The sequence below is a fragment of the Saccostrea cucullata genome, unplaced genomic scaffold (genome assembly GCF_032062105.1).
Source record: "Saccostrea cucullata isolate Sc308-1 unplaced genomic scaffold, CSIRO_AGI_Scuc_v1 ctg1450, whole genome shotgun sequence".
Classification (NCBI taxonomy): domain Eukaryota; kingdom Metazoa; phylum Mollusca; class Bivalvia; order Ostreida; family Ostreidae; genus Saccostrea; species Saccostrea cuccullata.
Window position 1 is genome coordinate 538,497 of NW_026932943.1, and position 14,024 is coordinate 552,520.

Sequence of the window (14,024 nt, forward strand, 5' to 3'; positions counted from 1 at the left end):
ATCTCAGGACTCTATGAAAAATCTTTGTTAAAGGAAATGAGAAATCTCCATCCTTTATTTTGATGTTAGAATGGGACAGGGGGTGATTTTCAAAGAACTAGTATAAGAACAGGACTATTTATGCATCAAACCCAACTCTTTACATTCAATTCACATAAGAAAAGTACAGGGATATCATAGTGTTTATAAAGAATGAAATATGTATTTTTGCATATAACTTGAACTGAAGACTTGATCAAACTTAATTAGGATGAATATTTTTTTCACTTTCAGAAAGGTTATGTATGTGATGCTTAATCATTTTTTTGCAAAAATTAACTAAATTGAGAAAATTTCCTTTTGCATAGAATATTTAATACTTCAAAATCATTTTCTACATACATCATGCACAGCTTCTTAAGCACTCTTCATCTATGCAAGTTTAGTCCATGTAGGTTATATGAGGCCATTCCAAGTTTTTTCTTTGTTTCCCATCCAACCTTTATTTCAAACATTTCTTCGTTCCAAAAGAAAAATCACAAACCAAAAGGGGAAAAAACAACATTTTACGCAAAGTTCTAGAACTCCTTTAGCATCATTTAAGAATTTTCCTCGTATTATAACTAAATTAAACTACTACTACTAGTTTAATGAAACAAAAAAAAAAAACTTAGGCACATCACTTTTAAAAAAAGAGAGATGCTGATCCCAGAAGAGTAAATTGCTTGTCAAAGATTTGTATTTGTCAATTTTATTTTGTGTTTGTTCTTAATTTGCATGATCTCAAAACCAATCCATCTGCAGTCACTAAACACAGAAAAAAAATGGAATGGCCTAATGATAAAACTGCTGCAAAGAATTCAATGTCCTCCATTACTGTGGCTCTAAAACAGTTTTTTTCATATTTCTCAAAGTATATAAATTGAAAGTAGAATGTTAATCAAGATTTTCTCTGTTTTTAACAAGATTACAAATGTATATCCTTGGTGTTTTACACTTCTCTAAGGTCCTATTACAATTTTTTAGAAAATCTTTTCCACAATGTCTGTTGATTAAATTCATTTCTCATGATGTCCTTGGGATTTTTTTGTATCTCTTGTCACTTGCATGTAGAATCTTCCACAGTAGATCTAGGATCAGAAATGACTTCTTCTTCCCTAAAATGATATTTTCAAAATATAATTTTCCTTGGTTGGTGGTACGGTCTGTACAAAAAAATAATAATACTAAGAATAGCTTTAAGAGTTAAAGCAATTTTTTTCAACTAAAATATAATCTGGCAGGAGAATGATTGTTTACTAGTATATTTGTGAAACATAGGTACTTTCTTTATTTGAATGGTCTGTGTACTTGAAAGCTTTGCTATATAAATTCACATCCAGTAAAATATTTTGTTGATTAGGAATTTAATCTCAGCTAACTCCTCCATCTCCATTCAGAAGACATATTTGTGAAATGTTATGACTCTGAAATTGGTATAGTTCAATTAATGCAAATAACTTGTGTCTGAACTATACTCTGGCCTATCCTTGAATAGAACAACCTGTTTGCATTTTAGACTAAAGCTCTACTAGTAATACTCAATATCAAGTCTTAAGAAAATTTTCCATGCATGTAGACTGGCTGGAATTTATATTGATAAACAATTGCTGGGTTTCTGCATATAATTTAAGTTAAGAAACTCCTCTATCTCAATTAATGAATTTGACATATAACTGTACATGAAAGCTTTGCTATAAAAATTCACATGTTAGTAAAATATTTTGTTGATTAGGAATTTAACTCTGAAATTCAGATCAGGAAAAGTTTTGAAAAGACATAAAAAATGCATTATGACTTGCTGTCTGGTATAGTTCAATTAATGCAAATAACTTGGTGAACTATACTGACTAAACTATACTCTTGGCCTATCCTTGAATAGAACAACCTGTTTGCATTTTAGACTAAAGCTCTACTAGTAATACTCAATATCAAGTCTTAAGAAAATTTTCCATGCATGTAGACTGGCTGGCCATGCTGGGTTTCTGCATATAATTTCAAGTTAAGAAACTTATTGCTTAAAATGGGTAATGCAGTGTGTATACAGTACCTGGAGTGACAGTGTGGACATCCTGATTGTCTTGACTATCATCTATCTCCTCCTCACTCTTATTCTCATCACCCACACAAAAACAATGCCATCAGTTTCCTTTAGTGCCTCTGAAAAAATTGGAACTTAATTGTAAAATTACAAACATTTCAACCAGAATAAAATGTGTATGTATATGATAAACTTTTGAGCAATAATCAACAGCTTTGATCCCAGTAATTTCAAACAAGAGGTCCAGGGGCCACATCGCTCAACTGAGAAAATCAGCTAGGAAAAAGCACAAATCAGATCAGGAAAAGTTTACTGAAAAGGGGGGGGGGGGGGGGCTTGAATTAATCCTACTTTACAATGCCTTCATATAAACACAGCATATGACTTTACTGTTCTTGATAAAAAGATTTTTAAAAACATTTTCTTCCTATATATAACTTCATAATAATTTGAATTTGATTCCCCATTGTTTCCCTTCTTGCCCCAAAGGGCCATAATTTGAATAAATTTAAATCCTAAATACCTGAGGATGCTTACATGTCAATATGACTAAACATAGCTTTTCTGTTCTTGGGATTTCTCCCTTTATTTTTCTATGTAAACTTTGATTCACCAATGTGGCCCCACCCTACCCTTAGGCGTTATAATGGTTTGAACAAATTTAATTCTACACTACCTGAGGATGTTTCAACATAAATATCACTAATCATGGCTTTGAAGTACTTGAGAAGACAATTTTAAAAGATTTCCCTATCTAGTCCTATGTAAAACTTTGATCAGCCATTTTGGCCCCACCCTATCCCCAGGGTCATGATTTAAACAAACTTGAATCGAAACTACCTGAGGATGATTTCACATGAGTTTCATCTTTCCTGGCCCTGTGGTTCTTGAAAAGAATCAATTGGTTGGCGTGATAATTTGCATAAACGCAGAAGGCATTTATGCATAAAGTTATTATGCAAGCCAATCGATTGATCATTGTCATGAAATTGAAAATGACAGTTATTCTTTATATTACATAGAATTGATTCCGCCAATAAACGTGCTACAAGCTCTGCTTCTTGACTCTATATTTGTTCAGCCCTGCACATGATTTTTTTTTAGCAATGAACAAGTATATTAATGGAGAAATAAAGTGCATTCATTTGACTATTTGTAATTGTCTCTTGAACAAAGACATTGAAACGAAAATATAATTTGACACAGGAATGAATTTAGATTTATATTATCTGACATAAATTCAAAATATTTATAAGGCTATCTAAATTTAATTCCCTGGTTCTCAGGCCAATTTTCTCCAAAACAGATGCGGGAGGGCGGCATTTTATTTTTCATTTTATAGGCAATAAAGTAGATGAGGGAGGTATTTTTTAAATTTTAATTTCCGAATTTTCTTTAACATAAAGATAATTTTTTTAATCACAGATATACTTTCCATTTCTGGTCAAAATTTCTGCTTTATCAATTGCTTATCAGCGTGTAAACATTGTAGGTAATTTCCTCGAATGTATTTTCAAACAAAGTAGCCAAAATCTCATTGTAAATGGCTACCGGAAGTGATATTTGAATACTAAACTACGAAACAAATGAGGTTGGAATTTTTTTCCCGGATTGGTCTCCGCAACACCAACTTTTTATTTTATCAAAAATACAATAAAATCGGCAATGTGGCTACCTCAAAACGGATGCGCGCGGGCCTGAGAACCAAGATTTCAATTTTATATGGCCTAAATACGGATAAAGGTTATTTGTATACAATGATATAAGTGTGATTACATCCAAACAATATTTACTGCATGCAATACTTTTGCCTTTGGCTTCTCAATAGATGTGATCATGAACCAACAAAAAATTAATTCCCTAGTATATATTTATCTATCCTATTTATTTCTTAAATTCCTAAATAATTCACCTGTAACACTTTTAATGATGAGGCTTTTCTTCCTGACATTCTCCTAGCTGTGGAACCTGGAACATATCCATCACTAGTCCTTGCTGAGTTGCATTAACTAATCCTCTAGCAATATTTACAGCTTTGCTAATATCTGTGTTGTCTCTATGTTCAGGATGGACTCAAGCTTCTGGTTGCCTTGAACATTCTAACAAAAAAAATCATAAATTTAATTCAGAATGTATTGGAATTTTTTTTTTTAAAAGTAGGAACAAATCTTTAATACATGTTGTAATAGCTGCAGATCTGTAGCTATCCGAAAAAATATATATTGATAGACCGGATAGCTACAGTGCCACCCATTTCAAAAACTGTATATTTATTGCGCACAAAAAAGTGCGCTCGGTTTTCGATTTATTTCTCCATGTTCCTAAAACTGAAATCTCATAATATTACTAACCGTGTGTTCCTTACATATTCTTTGACTCTTTCCACAACGAAACATTCGTCATAATTATTTTTAATAGTCCTCCTGACCCTGATAGTGTAATCATCGAACATTTCGATTATTTATACTGCCATTTTGGTTTCAAAGATAATTCGGTCCAATACGCTTCGTTCAGATGTCAACTGCGAATGTAATTGATAAAGGAAACAGAAACTTTTTAAAATCTTCCCTCTTTTGCAATTGAGGTAAGAATTAGGAAGAAATAATAACCAGAAGTCTCTGTCGAGACTGTAGCTCTACTGGTTTGCATTTATAACAAAGGATGAGAAAAGAAGCCCTTGCCATCAGACCAAAACTGTAGGATGACTAGCGTGTTAAAGGAATTTCAAAGAAAATTCAATTTTGAGTAACCATGGCAACATCGTTCAACGAAATTAAAATCCAATGCACTATTTTATGTATCTTAGTGAAGTCTACTTGTGTGCCAAGTAATATTGAAATCAAATCAAAACTGTAGGAGGAGTAGCGTTTTAAAGAAATTTTAAAGAAAATTCTATTTTTAGTAACCATGGCAACACCGTTCAATGAAATCAAAAACAAATGCACTATTTAATGTATCTTAGTGTAGTCTACTTGTGTGCCAAGTAATATTGAAATCAGACAAAAACTGTAGGAGGAGTAGCGTTTTAAAGGAATTTCAAAGAAAATTTTATTTTTAGTAACCATGGCAACACCGTTCATCGAAATCAAAAACCGATGCACTATTTTATGTATCTTAATGTAGTCTACTTGTGTGTTACGTAATATTGAAATCAGACCAAAACTGTAGAAGGAGTAGCATTTTTAAGGAATTTCACAAAAAAATCTATTTTTAGTAACCATGGCAACACCGTTCATCGAAATCAAAAACCGATGCACTATTTTATGTATCTTAGTGTAGTCTACTTGTGTGCCAAGTAATATTGAAATCAAATCAAAACTGTAGGAGGAGTAGCGTTTTAAAGGAATTTCAAAGAAAATTCTATTTTTAGTAACCATGGCAACACCGTTCATCTAAATCAAAAACCGATGCACTATTTTATGTATCTTAGTGTAGTCTACGTGTGTGCCAAGTAATATTGAAATCAGACCAAAACTGTAGGAGGAGTAGCGTTTTGAAAAATTGTTTACAGACAGACGGACAGACAGACACAGACAGACGGACGGACGACGGACACCTTACTATCGCAAGCTCTTCTGGTCTCTGACCAGTAGAGCTAAAAACCGAGCGCACTTTTTTGTGCGCAATAAATATACAGTTTTTTCAATGGGTGGCACTGTAGCTATCCAGTCTATCAATATATATTTTTTCGGATAGCTACAGATCTGCAGCTAATGTTGTAAAAGCATTTTTATACAGAAATTTATCAATATTATTCTCAAAGTAAAAGTTTGTAATACTATTGAGTTCCCATTTCTATACAATAAGCATAGAAATTAAATGATCAGGGATTAAGGTGCTCTCTGGTTGGACTAGACACCTTTTCCTTGGGCATTTTTGGGTGTACCTCAGAGTGAGTTCACTTCAAATTAAAGTTCCAGGAGGTTTTGGGGTTTTCCCTCTTGACCACGTTGACCAACCATATATTTGCTAACATTTTTTGACCAATCAAATAGGGCGTTTTAAAACATGTGTCATTGTAAATGTTACCATGCTAGATACCAATGCACTAAACTACTTTCTTAGTAAGTAGTTGAGTATCTATTGTTTAATAATATTTTTTCCACTTTTAAACATTTGATAAAGCTGATAAATTACGATCATAATTAGTGTTGGCAACGAGTACCTGACTAACTGTCGAACGATGTGAGTATCAGTTAGTAAAACTGCTATTCAGTTACTCGGATAAAATGAATTCTCCATAGTAAAGGCATAGAAATAAATGTTTAATAATTTATAAATGTACCGGTATACTAACTTACACATTTCGCTAATTTTAGATACCATTAGACTTGATCTAGTGCATGGTTGTAGTGGATCAAACTGTTTTGATTAGTTTTCACAGTTTATATAATTGATAGCTTTGATTGCTTGGGGTATATATCTTTTGAAGACCTGAGCTATAATTACCTCATTTGATAATTTAACGAGATGCCGTCGCAGACATAATAAGCTTGAAGTTTACCAGAAGAACAGCTGATTCAAAATCTGTTAAATCACCTAATCTTAAAATATTCGGAAACCAGCGATTTACTGGAAACTCTACATACTGACTATTAATTATGGAGTATGTAAATAATTATTCTCCTTGATTGCGACATATTTCGGGGGCTGAAAAGGAAAGTGTAAAATGGTGATTGACAATGATATATTTATTTGTCTTCTCGGTGTGTCGACTTCCTTATTTTCTTTATTTTAAAACAGTAAATCTTTGATGATATCGTATGTGTGTATTGTAAAAATAATGTCCATATACAGTATATTTGCAGATTACTATACCGATAAGAATAGAAAAAGATAAATAATAGATATTGATGCTTTTACCAAAAATCATCTGAGTAACCGGGTACTCGATTGGAAGATGAAGCGAGTAACCACTTAATAAAAATCATCCGATTTGCTAACACTAATCATGCAAATCATAATGTGTTATTACACTATGCTTTAAATCATGAGTGTATACATTTGTTGGAGACAAGAACAAACGTGTCAAACATTTGGAAATTCAATAACATTTAATAACAATGAATTAATTGGCTGACTTTTGAATCGCCTTTGGCCTCAGTAAACTAACATACTACATGTACATGGTCTATTGTCTCATACAATTTTGTTTGTTTCTACTTCTATTTCAATGCACTCGATCCGTAATTTGAAAATAATCTATAATTATTACATGTATTTGTAAATTAAGATTAAATTTATTTTCAAAAAGTTAAAATTACAAGAATATGAACCCACCAAAAATTGTGTATGATCACAAGTACTGTTTTTGTGGTTTAATTTATTAAGGGTGTGATATTGACGTCACAATAACCGTATCAGCCCTGCAGGGCTGATACGGCTATTGTGACGTCAGCCATATTGCATATGCAAAAAACCTGTATTTATTACTAAGTGTGTAATAAAAATATAATATTTGACTTTTGAGCAAGTTAGCGTATAGATTTGATTTAGTGCATTTCATAAAGTTCTTAATTATTAACATATGTGCAAGACATTTAGCATACTGTACTTGACTTAGCGGAAGTTTCTTTCCCCCCAAAGTGCTAAAAAGATTGCAAGCCAAATAGGGCTGAAACAATTCATCGAAATATCGATATTGTTCATTATAATTCCTCAATTCAATATTCAATTCACTACCTCAATTTTCAATTCAATACATTTTTTTATATTCAGGTTAGCTAACCCTTCAATTGACTGTCTTTGTCCTCATTTTGTCAGTTTATTTGACACTCAAGAGAGAGAAAATTAAGACAGAAAAAGTTTTTGTGCAGGTTGCTGCTGCTAGAATTGACACAGACAATGCGCTTTTTTAATCGACAGAAGCACAAAAAGTGTTTTCTTTTTGTATCGTTACCTTATATGTATCTTTTGGAATCTAAATACATGTTTTCTTTAACTTAATGATCTGTTTCTTTTTCTAAATGTATTGTATTGAAAAAATTGATTTGTGACACAAGTATTGCAATACGTATCGTAGATTTCAAGCACGGATTTGACAACGACAACAACACAAGATCGTGAATAATCAACATCCCTGCCCAGTTTTTAAGAATTAGATAAATGATTGTGACACAAGTATTGCAATACGTATTGTATCGTGGAGGGGGTGTATCGTTTCAGCCCTAACGCCAAATGTAATGTTAATATTTGTATAAAATTTTGTGATTTCTAAAATATTGGATATCATACAATCAAAATTGTTTGAATCATTCGATTGTCACTAGTGTAAAAATTGTTATACGTATGCCAGAAATCTAAATTGTGAGATTTAGAGCCTTCCCTTGCAAAGAGCGGTAGTAAGAATTTATATCTGTGAGGTACTCGCGATACTACATGTAGGTGTTGTTCTATGAGGTCAATATTGGCATTCCGACTTTACAAATTTATAACAGTCTTACAGAAAACTGCTATAATGTACGTACGATGTACATAATTTACCCCCAACCAAAATATAGTCTAACCCAAATATGAACTATAAAAGCAATATAAACAGATGGACAAAAAGATGATTCTAGTATGTGAAGAGTGTAGCTATAGAGAATAAAGCCAGTCATCTTCCTCCCCGATCTGATAGTCGCATAAAAGTGGGTGTTTCCAAATATAAGCAAGATAATTTACATCGGGATCGAAATGAAATAATTTAAGAATACATAAATAAACTTAATATACCACAATACATTTAACAAGTCAAATGATTCTTATTATACTATAGCCTATGACTTTTCTGATAGAAAGGATACAAAAATTAAATACATGATGCACTCTGCTTTAAAAAAGATTATATCATATGATATACAATTATAATTAACTCTTAAAAATTCAATTTAAAAGCTGTTTGTATATAAACAAACACACTAACAGTGAAATGAGAATTAAACCGAGGGAATTCGGAAAGGCTTATCCATATGATCTGTCTAACAGGTATAAAGCGGTCGACATGAAACTACTTTGATGTAGTGTGTCTTTGTACAGACTTCAAGTCTCCAGAACATAATTACACAATGAATCGTTTCAAGGAATCAAACAAGGACGTTGTTTTTTTTTTCAGTCCAAACCATGCCTTACCTGCTTCCTCAGTTCCTGAGTAAGCTGTTTACACCGGAAGTGTATAATGCCCTTATAGTACAATGTCCTGACTGATTATAATAAATAGTTTTTTGTCAATTTTGGTGCATACACAATATCATTTTTATTGGAAATAATAATTTAAAATATTGTTATCTTCATTGAGAATCGTGGCAAAATGCACAATGAAATATATAAACTTTTTATTGGACATAATAAAAACGACAGGGGTATAATGTCCTGCTTTAGGATATAATGACCTGATTAAAAAAATCTAATAAACACAAGTTTGCATGATTTTTATATTCTAGTTTAATTCTATATCATTTAACATGTTTAAGGATAATAATTATATAATTGAAAAAAAAAATTCATTAATAAATTTTGTTCAAGACGTACATTTTTATCCATATTTTCTTTCTGAGCATTTTTATTCCAATGCCCATAACACGTACAGGCCCTTAGAGACATCAAATGTGATTTAAAAAAAAAAAAAGAATGCTGTAAAATGATAATAATTAAGAAAAAATGTGGAAAATATAATTGTCACTTAATGAATTATACTGTCATATAAGTAATGTGGTAGCTTTTTAAATTAAAAGATGCTTCAGTCCAAGTTTCTTTAATATAAACAACATGTAAACAATTAATATATGTTTGATATTCAATTACTTGCTCTTTAGCAGTAGATAATAAGTGCATTTTGAGTAAAATTGAGATAGGCTATTATTGTATTAAGTAATGCTTATATATTATAGGACAAGTGAAATATATGATGAATATGATAACTACACTGTATGTTCTCTCTCAAGTAAAAGGTGGGGGGGGGGTACAATCCGATCTCACTTATTGCTTTAAAAAATTAAAAGAAAACAACACCAGAAATAGGTTGCTGAGCTCGACAAGAAGAAGGAGGTGGTTGTTGAGGTGTTTGGTACAACCCGATCTTAGGTTTGGCTTTAAAAACAAAAAGTTGCAGATCTCAAGAAGAAAGGGGGGGGGGGGGGTTACAATCCGATCTCACTATTGGCTCAAAAAAACTCACACATACAAACTACATTTCCATTTTCCCAAATTAAAGTGGACTGGATTTAGTTCAGTTAAAACTTAGTAAAGGTCATTTCATGTTGACATGAACAGCTGATGAAATACAAAACACATTCGATTAATATACCTCACATTTGATGAATTTTAAATCATTGTGAAATGAATAGCATAAATTGTGTACTATTTCAAGAAAGAAAATCACATAAATAACTGTCTTTTCATTTCAACTGAGTACCCGATAGGCCTATGCCACAATCCCCCTCCCCCCTTCAATACTTTGATGCAAGTTTCCTCGCACCATATTTTATCTAAGAAGTAGATAACATACCGTTTTCCAGCATAAAAATCATCCTTATCAAAAGAATCTAGGATTCTGTGCCCAGGTTTTCCTCTGTGTCTTCTTTTCCACATGTTTATTGTATCCCGCTTCAAAACAATTGGACTTCCGCTTTTTTTTACACACGCGCATGCGTAATCTAGAAGTGTGTAACGTCAGAGATGTGTAAGTGAAGATGGCAACTTCAATCAACACGATATCTGTGTAATCATGTGTCCGATAAAACCCCGTAACTGGGACACGTTATTTTTTTGATATTTTTAGGATTTAGATATGTCAATTTTTCGTTTTCAACGAAAAAAAAGTTTGGGGACTTAAATCAAGTCCCCAATGTTTTTTATGTCCCCATTTTACGACTTGCGTATCTGTAGCAGGTCCCCAGTATGGGGGAGCCACACACGCACACTGTGTGTGTGTGTGTGTGTGTGTGTTTGTCAAACTGAAGATTCAAAATGTAGCATATATTATGAAACACCCTGTAGTATAAACTGGTCAAATTGTACCGATGGCAAAATGATAAATTATATTATCAGATGTTAAATCCTAAGTGCTAATTTTTTTCACAATAAATCAGTAAACCTTTTGTAATTTTTTTGAACTCTTATCCCAAAATTATTATCAGATGTTAAAAGTGTAATACGGCCAAAAAGATAGAAAATTATGCCATTTAGAGAGGTAAGGTTTTCTTTTTCTTTTTATCTATTCAAGTCAACCCTTTTCTCATAATGTCAAAAAATTCACTCTAAAACCCTATCTCCTAAGCCTGAATTTTAATGCTATCGTCTGTTAAAAAGCTCTGTGTTATGGCCTAAAAATAGAAAAGCCTCACTTTGGACAAACTTCCGCTTAAAAAATAAAGTATGGAAGCCTGTTAGGGTATTTCATTTCAAATTTCGACATCTTTTAATTTTTAATGTTTTGTTTCTGTTGATTTATTGTTCGTTTCTTTGTAGATATTTCCATCAAAATGGGAAATTACAAGAATTTTTATAGATCAAAGGCTGTTGATAATGCTTTCGAAGCAGATAATGGCTCCTTGCTTGAAATTTCAATTTTATAAAATTTCAACTAAAAAATAAAAAAAAAATTAATGTAAAAATTAATTATAATTTATTTGTTGTTAAGATTATAGTTGAAAACAGGACAAAAAAATCCAATACCATGAAAAATGATAAAAAAACAAATAAAAGAAAACAAAAACCCACACAAAATAACATAATTTGATGTTTTTATGACAATAACTGTGCACCATACTTGCTATCGAAAATAGGTGACGTCATTCAAAACAACTCGGATTATGGCGGTTCCAAAGAAAGTTGAAACAGTACTACGAATCTTGATTTCAAAATCAAATAAATGTCTGAATATATATATTATGTATTGTTGACAAATAATGCATAAATAATTTAGGTGAGAAAAACACAGATGCCTAGATTAAATTTTTGACTCAAGTTTTATACTATCGAAAACCGGTAACCAGTCTAGACGAACTCCAAAAACGGCGTTAACGGAAGTGAGAATTTCAGTCCAGAAAAGACTCCAAAAAACGAGTCCACGCATGCACAGTTATATCAAAAAACGGTGAAAAATCGTGAAAAGCGGGCTCTTATAAAAAGTGCTTTTGCAAAAAATTGGATTACCTTGCAATAATGTAAGTTCTCAGAAATGATTAATAATAAATGTTTTCAACGAACGTATTTGTTAGAATTTTGATTTCATGTGCAAATAGTTTTTAATTTCAAGTTAAAGTTGACCAACTTCGAGCTTCAGCCAAACCTCGTACAAGTAGGATATAAAATACAAATCAAACACTCATAATCTTATGAAAACATCTCTGTGATTGAAAATTTGTTTGCAGTGACTAAGTAAGTCATTTTAGAACTACTTTTAATGATTTTAGAGGTTGTTTGTAAGTAAAGGACGCTGGCGAATTTTCAGTTGTTCGAATTTCTTCTATCTTTCAAATACATCTTACCAATAATTAAAAAAGTACTGAATTGATGGTTTTAATAATAAATAAGAGTCGATCAGGTGACAGTTACATGAGAATGACAGTTACATGAGAATCCATTCAGTTTCCACATTTCCTTTGTTGCTGAAGAGATCGTATTTGTTAGATTTTATTTGCAAAAAGTTCACGTTCCACGTTAGATCAATTACAAAGAAAATTAAACGTTTGGGAATTTAATATATATGCATGATAAAAGGGAAAATTATGTAAAATTGAATACTATATGTTGTAACTGTTAAACATTGACCGAATTTTACCCATTCATAATATTATTTCGTCATATAATCCTGTAAGTCATCTGAATTGAGAGCGTAAGTTATCACCATCGCTATTAACCTAATTGTTATCACATATGAACAGACATTATCCTGAAAACATTTATAGTATTATAATCTAACAGTTTAAGAACTTTAAAAAATCATTCTTTTAAAATTACGGTAAAAAAGTCTTCTCAAATCGAACCTGTTAACTAGTTTCTCTGCTCCGCCGCGAAAATTGTGGGTTTTTTTTTTTTTTTTTTTTTATAAAATAAATACGATCTAAGTGTCTTGGGAGTAAAATTTAAGCATCTTTATAGTAGGAATGGCATAAAATTTACATCAAGGGGACAAAAAATTAAGTTAAGTCTAAGAAATTAATTCTTACCGACTTTATTGAATCCGATGTCGTATATCCCAGATCACTATTATGCATGTATACGGAGCGATAAATAAGTCAATAACCATTAAATAATTTAATAAGTGCAATTATTTATTCAACAAAAATTAAAATCCAGTAACAGTTTACTATATACAGTTCGTATTTTTGGAGAAAGCGAACGACAATCCATCGTTTGTTTACATCGGACTCCATTTTGCCGCAATGCATGACGGAGCCAAAGACTTCTTTTTTGGAGTTCACGCCGTTTTTGAAGTTCATCTAGACTGGTAACGCCAGGATATGAAATCTAACACCTTGGCTTTACACTTTGATCAGTTTTTTGTGTTTTGTTAAGTAAGTGTTTTGTCCCCAGCTTTCGCGAAAGCGAGGGGACATTAAATCTCATTCGTCTGTCCGTCCGTCCGTCCGTCTAGCTGTCCGTCAGTCTGTCTGTCACAAAAACTTTAACCTTGCCCATAACTCTTTATTTAGTAGAGCTCTGACTTTCATATTTCACATGTGTATTCTTTGTGACAAGACCTTTCTTAGAGTACCACCAAAGGAGTATATATATGATAAGAGCCAATTTAGGCCCCCTAAAAATCAACATTTTAGATTGACATTCAGATATGTTTAATTGATATTTATTTTGTAGAAGAGATTATATTAAGAATATTTCCAATATATTTTTCACATTTATATGCACTCGCTAGCTGTAAATGACATGAGAAATAATGCTATTTTTGCTATCTAACAAAAAAGCCAAAAATATGCCTATTTCTTGATGTTTTTTTCTTATGGGAAACATAGAGCGCAGTGTA

At 31.9% G+C, this 14,024-nt stretch overlaps 1 long non-coding RNA gene across 3 annotated transcripts; it reads right to left on the reverse strand.

The window, feature by feature from the left end:
• Positions 1-327: 327 nt before the first annotated feature.
• On the reverse strand, positions 328-10,820 carry LOC134236617 (uncharacterized). Of its 3 annotated transcripts, none has more exons than XR_009985651.1 (4): positions 10,545-10,820; positions 3,972-4,158; positions 2,069-2,178; positions 328-1,136 (listed from the first exon to the last, which is right to left on the reverse strand). It is a non-coding gene; the product is annotated as an uncharacterized LOC134236617 (long non-coding RNA). The 3 variants fall into 3 exon arrangements; XR_009985652.1 differs by lacking the exon at positions 10,545-10,820 and adding an exon at positions 9,170-9,611; XR_009985653.1 differs by lacking the exon at positions 10,545-10,820 and adding an exon at positions 8,964-9,152.
• Between the last annotated feature and the right edge of the window lie 3,204 nt (positions 10,821-14,024).